At 39.3% G+C, this 7965-nt stretch overlaps 1 protein-coding gene across 1 annotated transcript in view; it reads right to left on the bottom strand.

Moving 5' to 3' along the window:
* Window positions 1-842: 842 nt before the first annotated feature.
* The window catches only part of LOC135485472 (uncharacterized), a 30713-nt gene continuing 23590 nt past the window's right edge, over window positions 843-7965 (bottom strand). The window contains exon 2 of the mRNA XM_064767536.1: window positions 843-7965. This exon is cut by the window's right edge and continues 22524 nt beyond it. The gene's annotated coding sequence lies outside the window, so the exon portion shown is untranslated.

Genomic DNA, 7965 nt, shown 5'->3' with positions numbered 1-7965 from the left:
AATTACTCCCAAGTTCAACACTTCAAGTTGTCGCGTCCTTCATTTCCCCTTCAAATCATCACTGCGACTCCTTTCCCCTAGGTTGCCGTATTACCCCACGGTATGTCATCCCTAATAGGTCCTTCCTGAAGACAGCCCCCTTCAACTGCTCTAACCACTCTCCTCCGTTTTATTCACCATCGAACAAGGTCACGTTTAGCTATAATATTAGTACAATTAATTTTCAAATATCGACTTTCAGAAGCAACCAATTTAAGCCAGTCTATGTAGACATGTTGGCCGTATATGTACCGAAGCCAGAGTCAATGTTTCGATTTTATTATTCGCTGTACATCGGATGATCCAACGTTCTCTGAATTTAAATCCGCTCAACCCATTCGTGTCTGAACATGAAATAAATGGATGGCGTTTCCCATCATTCGAAACAACGTGCCATTAGTATATGTTTTCAAAATCTGTAAGAACTCTTTCTGTACTACAAAGCGGTTAGAAGCAGTAGTTCATCCCATTAGAGGGTTGTCTTGATAACGTATTGTGTGACTGGGCTCCAGCTCCTACACATGTAGTTTGTTTAGGGTTCTTGAAAGCTTTCAGTCTCGTTTCTTTGTTAAGGCTTAACTTTTCACAAAGCTCCATTTTTTCTTATATTGGGGTCTGTCCCAAGTAGCCAGGATAAGAAAGCCCACAGACGTATTTCGTCACAACAGCCACAAAACCCACCCTTAAGGTTCCTATCTCTGGACGTTCACGGTGTTAGGCCAAAGGAGCGATTATATACATTCCCCATTTAATTGTCGATTTCCTGCGACGCTCCGTGACAATTATGAATGAACAAAAGAAGATTTAAATGAACAGGAAACTCCTTTAATAAAATCATGTAGGAAATATACAGTTTTACCAACAGTATTTAAAATATAGTGAATGGCAAATATTATACGATGATCATAATGATATATGGCAGCATAGGGCGGCGCACCAACGAAGCTAACCTACGCAAGCTTTAAGCTCAAATCGAAAAGTCTAAAACGCTACGTTTTCTGCAGACGCTGTTCACTGCTGTCTACATATTTTGAGGATGCCAATTCAAGAAGGTGGCCTAGCCTTTTTTTTATGAAAAGAGCTCGTAACACATTTCATACGCTGCGGCTACTGTTACGCGACCGTGGGCTTTTGTTACGTTAATTTTTATAGCGCATGCGCCACGTGGAAATTTCGGACTGGCACACTCGCACTTTTTGTAACTGCGCATGTGCGACCGACTCTTACATAAGAATATCCTACAAGTAGAAGATTACGGATCGGTAACACAGCCACGGTCTGTTTTTATCGAGCCTTCCCTTGGTTAAGTGTTAAGCATTGATCTTGGCTGCCCTAATTCATTTTCCATGAGTCTCTTTGTGCTTTTACCCGTTCTCGAATTGGAAAAATAGCATTGACTACCTCCTTGGACTAGCACCCTCAATGGTATAGTGTGAATCTATTACAAGTCTATTACATTTTTATCGAGTACACTGTGTGTTTCTCCTAGCACATACTGCCGAAATACATTGGTCAAAATGTCAAAAAATCGTGGCACTGTAGAACACGATGCAGACACGTGACACGCTTCGTTACAACGTCAACGCTTTATTATAAACATGCCACGTGCCTGCATCATGATTATTAATGGCAACTTACATTAGTAAAAATGCTTTTCAATATAAGTTATAATATAAGAGAGGTATTTCACTACTGTATGCAAAGTCCAGAAAAAACTCTGGCATTGATTTTTCATCGTGTAGAATTACTAACAAAACACCTTCTGTTTTGCTTCAGCAAGAAAGTTTTTGGTACCGTTTTGAAGACATTTCTCTAATGAAATTCTCTGCTGACACTTCAAAACTCTGGTTGACAGACACTTGTTCCCAACACTCAACGTAATGGTCTTCCATATGATACCCTAGTGACACAGGCTATCGAGCAGACTCCCCTTTCGATGAAGCCAAGGGTTGAAGACGTATCATTAACGTCCAAAGTGACTTCATCAAGACCACACTTGCATACACATGCGCGGACGTAACATCCACGACTCGTCTGCTTACAAATTGTCTATTAGCGCCGACTAGAAGCAGATCTATCTACCCAAGTCACGAACGAGGCGAAACCAACTGCTTTAATTTGCATTTTAGACATGCAAAGCAGACAAGTGTACGTCATTTCAAAGGAAAATCAGTCACTTTTAATGTCTTTTGCACGTATTATCTTGGTTTTAAAAGGATGAAAAATCATTGCCAAGCAGAATTTTTCCGGAAATTCCAACAATAAAAATGGCCGCGGAATACAGCTTTTCAGTTCTCATCATAAAATGCGAGATAAAACATTGGTGACCGAAACCAAATTCCTACTTTATATGACATATGAGGTAAGTATAAACAGCTGTTCAATTCTAACCGATGGCCATAACCTTGATAATTCCACACGGTATCTTCTTTAAATAAAATAACACGGTCACTCGGTGACGTATCAAAACAAAGCCGACTCCTAACTATTTACAATATACGCGGCCTGTTTTAGTTACGTCACGCCATGCAGTCTGGATGGATGAACCCAACAGTTTTGCGCAGCCTTTAAAAAAAATCTAAACCCATGATTTCTTGTTTAACTTGACATTGGCTGGCAGCGCCATCTTGAACAAGGGACCATGGGATATGTTGCTTTGTTTTATTATAATATTGTTAAGCAGATTTATACAGCAAGTCTCTACGTGCAATATATGTAGACAATATCATTTTAAACTTTCATAACCTTACTTTTAATTTGAGACTTCGGTATGTAGACGTTTTCATGAGAACATAAGTCTGAGGTATATATTGTGTCATGCATTGTCAGTACTCGCCCAGCTGCAACGCTCATAAAGCCACAGTTTATTCAAAATCATTTGACAGAATACTGCTATTGTGCCGAATACTCCTAAAATATCTGACAAAGTAATCTAAAAGTGTAATTACCGGGCGTATAATACTCTCTCTCCGTCATCAAAATCTACAACACCAACTCTTAACTTTAACTATTATACACCAAGCACATAACCACTATCAGCAGAGGTTTCCATCAAAGCTAGATTGGTTACCCATCTTGTCCGCTAGAGGGCCAATCATACTAACAATCTAGCGAGACGCCATGGAATCATTTTTGCTAGTCCAGATTCTGTTGGTTTGTTTGTTTGGTTTGGTTTTTTGTTTACATCCCCGGAATGCTAGTATAATCATATCTATTAAAACTAGCCTCAGGGTGCAGCAGCGGTCAGTCACTTATTGACAAAATGCACGTCTGATGATCTGTGACTCCGCCGACTGCTGCTGCTGCGAGTGGAGAAAAGGTCTTACCAGCAGCACGCAAGGGCCACTGGTAAATAAAACCGAACTCGGCCTACATGTTAAAGTGATATAATCATCAATGACCAAAAACATTATTTATAGGCAACATCAATTTTATAACCAAATGTTCTCATTTTCTCAACTGAAACATGCTTTGGTGGTTTAAGGTGATTGGAACCCTCTGCCTTTTTCTCAAAATACGAACGATTTTCAATAAGACAAGCAACTGACCAGGAAGACAGACCAGTCGCAAAATACAAAATGGACCAAACGACAACTTAATAGCGGAAAATGCTCCAACATGGAGGATGGGGAGCGTAGTGGTTTATCACAGTCTCCTTTTTCATGATATTGTACAAAATTGTTGCAGGTACTGACAGCTGATGTTGCCATGACACCCACTAGGCACTTCCCAGCAACCCTATCAAAACTACAGAGCGAGTTTTCCGTGGAATGCCGAGTGGTTGTCAGAGGACGAGTTCGCAGTATCACATCATACCCTGGTAACCACGTGATCAGGTTCAAGGTGATACACAAAAAAGATTTTTCAAAAGATGATTTTACATTTTTTACACGATTTTTACAGAACATTACAAAACCAGGTCCATCTAGTCCGCAGGGACACTCAATGACTTTCCAACTAGATCTATGATCTTCATAGCTATACTTATTTCATCGCATACGTTGCATTATGAGGTCACTGGCGTTGACGTAGTTGGTCCTGAGTTCACATTAACAAACGATATCTTTCTTACCATAAAATGAGACTGCGTACGGTGACTAAAACACAAACATTTAAATTCTACTGCAGGCGACTGAGGCCTCGTGAATTCTTTTATAAGTTATGAGAAAAACACTACTAGGAATACAGGAAAAAATGAGATGAAAAGACGTTTTATGAACACCCTGAATTTTGCATGGTCATAGTGTAACACCTTCAGAATTGACAATCTGCTTGACACCACCGCGATCTCGGACTTCATATCAATTATGCAGCTTTTATGTCATTTCCAAAATTGAAATACATAACATTTGTCAATAATGTAGCACCTCACCTATATGGACTATTCGTGTCCCTGCTTCAACTGAACTTGAAATTGACTTTTCTGTTTTACTGTGACACGTTTTGTGGCATAGTTATCAATAATTTGTTGGTTTCACCGTGGTATTTTGAATTTTAAAACAACTGAAGGTCCCAGGTAAACGATAAATGACTCCATTGTATTAAACAAACTGAATTGTTTCGTTCAACGCGAGTACATATCTTGTTGTTTCCACCTCTCATTTTTCTAAGCGAGCATTTCTTTGAATTGTTAGACGCAAAAATTAGAGACATGAAATCCAAAATGGCGGCAGCGTAAAAGCCAGATCATCGTTCAGCAACACCTTACTGTAAGTAATTGTAAAAATCATCAAATCACCAGTCTCAGACGTTATTGTATAGAAAAGTATTTCACCTCGTCCCCATGTGCACTAATATAATATGTTTGCACAATAAAAGCGGCAGAAATGCGCATGGGGGCAAGATTTATCACGAAATATTAAGGTCATCATAGGTATAATCCATAGCGCCTCCTTTTGGTGTGCATGATTTCAAAAACCGTACTTCAAGAAATTCACTCAACGAGTGATATGCACAGTGTATTTATGCACAATGTACATGTACTCAGTTGCATTTGTGACGCCATGTAAAATTTATTTGTGGCGTCACAAACGCTGCTGCTTATACAATGTAATGCACCAGGTCATTTCAAATGCTAAATTGCTTCGCTAAATTACGATTTCATGCTTCATGACAAAAACCAGCACATACACGTATGGCACGGGACACGTAACTTAATTTAAACAATGAACCTTTTACCCTATGCACATGTCAACGAAATACAAGACATGATGATACCTCAACTGCGTGTGTTACATATTCGACATCTAAAGGGTGCTGTAGGTTGCTAGGTAGCAAACATCAGAAGCCATTGCTTTAGATTAGTTCCTCCACCGCTCAATAGGGCACATGGCATCTTTAAACACCTACTGAGCTGATCTGGAACTAATATAGCACAACGTTATCACCTCTTGAAGTATATTTTTAAATGACGTTCTATCAAAATGACTGCTCTATGTTACCCAGTAAGGTTATTTTACGTAATATTCGTAGAGATCAACGCTACGTGTATAAAGGAGATCCTGTCGCCAACCAGTTTGTCAGTGCTGTCGGATTTTTTCACTCGTACGAAGATAATCACAGATCTGTGCGAAGATGTAAGTCCAACAACAATGTTGAGCCCAATCCGTTGTTGTGACGAATTTAAATTGGCCAATGAGACTCCAACACTTGAAACCACGTGAGCGTAATCCGCGAATAGCGTCGGAGTATACATTTAGTTCAAATGACCCTTTCACAACAACTGCTGACTACACTGACTGACGAGGAGGTAATATCGTTACAAAGTCAAAACTTTTTATACAATCATTACGAAGTTAAAACTTTTTATACATTTCAAAACGTCTATATCTCAAACACTACTCAATCAGATGTGTATGAAAATCGTACCCCGTAAATCGTTCACTAAATTGAACCAAAAAAATCATAAATTTATCATTGATTTGCACGCAAGACCTAGAATGGCAACCGCTAAAAATGCTATTAGCTATAGTCAGAAGAGCTAACATTGCTGTCCCTTAGCGTCACGCAATGGCTTGGCTGTGTTCCCAAGGCGGGGAGAAACCGGCGCTTCTAAAATACAAGAAATAAATCTAGACCGGAAGAACTACTAGTAACTGACTTACTGAGTACAGTCAGAAGAGAACAGGTATGCTTGAAATATCGCTTGAGATATCCTTTTCAGTAAACTTGCCTTTGAAGTTGAACAGTTGTTGTGAATGTCCTTTTCAGGTAATAATCCATTGGCTGTGTTAGAGGAATAATCGTGTTGGTTTTTTTCACATGTAACTTAAAATGTGTCCCTTCGTTCATCATTAATTTGTTCGTGACATGATTCATTCTTACAAAACCAGAATCAAAGAACCTCTTTGGAGTTTTTCTGTCAGTAGATAATAATATTTTCAAGCAATACCTAACAAATCACAAAACAAAGAACAATGCGCCGAAAGGGAACAAGGTAAGACGTACAAGCAGCAGACCAGTTGGGGTTTTTTTTGAAGTACAACTCTGCCAACAACGCTACAATTTGACAACAGCGACGAGGAGTAAATGTCGGGAACTAAAACGAGTGACACGAAACACGACATAGATGTATGGAAGCCTCCGGTCAGTGCGTGGATGAGGTAGGTGTTTTCTCGGACGGAGAGTGACAGCTTGGGGGAATCATGAAAGCCTTTGGTATAGTGCATAATCCACACCCACCAATGGGTTCTCCTCTGCCGCTTCACCGCATCATCAAAAGTAAAATGAATCAGAATGCGCAGGAATATCGAAGTACACATAAAAAACACTACTTAAGGTAATCTGGTACAATTATAGCTCCGTGCAATTGCCCCTACAGTCTAAAAACAACTGACAGTAAACGTAAACGCACACAGAAGATATATTTTAGCGCTATAATTGTACCGCAATACCTTATGCTTACGTTTAGGTTGGCTTCGAGCCTCCTTATAAGTAAGATTGTGACAGATTTTGGCGACACTTAATAAATCCGCCAGAGGTAGTTTGTTTCCAGGAAATCAAAACTCCTGCGGACGGTGTGTCCTAAACTTTAAATATAAAGCAGTGCGTGTGCTATGTCTACAGAACACTTGATATTGCTCACCAAATGACACCAAAGTACACTTATGGTGTATGTACATCTGTGCAAAGCATACGGTGTGGTAAACGTATTTGGCTATACGTGGTAGGAAAAATGTTGCTTTTTATTTCTATTACTATCTAATAGCTATGAAGTGAAGTGCGAATAAGACGACATGAAGCACTTGAAAAATGGAGAACTAATAATGATAAAACAAAAATGATATGTTGCCTTCAATAATATAATATTGCATAGTCAAAAATTTATAAAGCGAAGTGCAGTACTAGGAACAGAAAGGGGGTTTCACCTTAGTTAGACCAAGACATAATGTATTGTTATAGTGTATACACGATGTCTTCAGTTTAAATAAGCGTGGAACGAGCTATAAAAGGGAAGTAATAGCAAAACGTACGGGAAAGATACACACAGTATTATGTACATCAATTGCATTCAGCCTATAAGCACTCAGCAGTTTAGAACGAAGATGCCTCCGCAATAGTTAAGCAACGGACAATTTGAAATGGAAAATGCTTATAAAGGCATCTTGCGGACGAGTTTTAAGCACTCAGCAGTGTCTAAGAAAACTTAGGCTTATCACGATCATCACAGGTTCCAACGTCTTTCCGGAGGAAGGGAAACAGAAAGTGGGAAAGAACGAAAGGAACACATTTGGAACCAAACAAAAAACTCATCAGCGATTACACTAATAAATGGAAACAGCCTTTTGACAGTACAATGCACCATAGACCATGCACATTTGTATAAAACTGGTTTCGAAATGATTTTCGTGTGGAGATATTGAATCCAACAGCGCAGGACCCAGAAGCCATTACGATTTCATGTGACGGCTTTCGCGTCAGTTTTCG

Source organism: Lineus longissimus, chromosome 3, assembly GCF_910592395.1.
Source record: "Lineus longissimus chromosome 3, tnLinLong1.2, whole genome shotgun sequence".
In the NCBI taxonomy this organism is placed as follows: domain Eukaryota; kingdom Metazoa; phylum Nemertea; class Pilidiophora; order Heteronemertea; family Lineidae; genus Lineus; species Lineus longissimus.
Note: the sequence above shows the minus strand (reverse complement) of the source record. Positions and strands in the feature narration are given on the sequence as shown.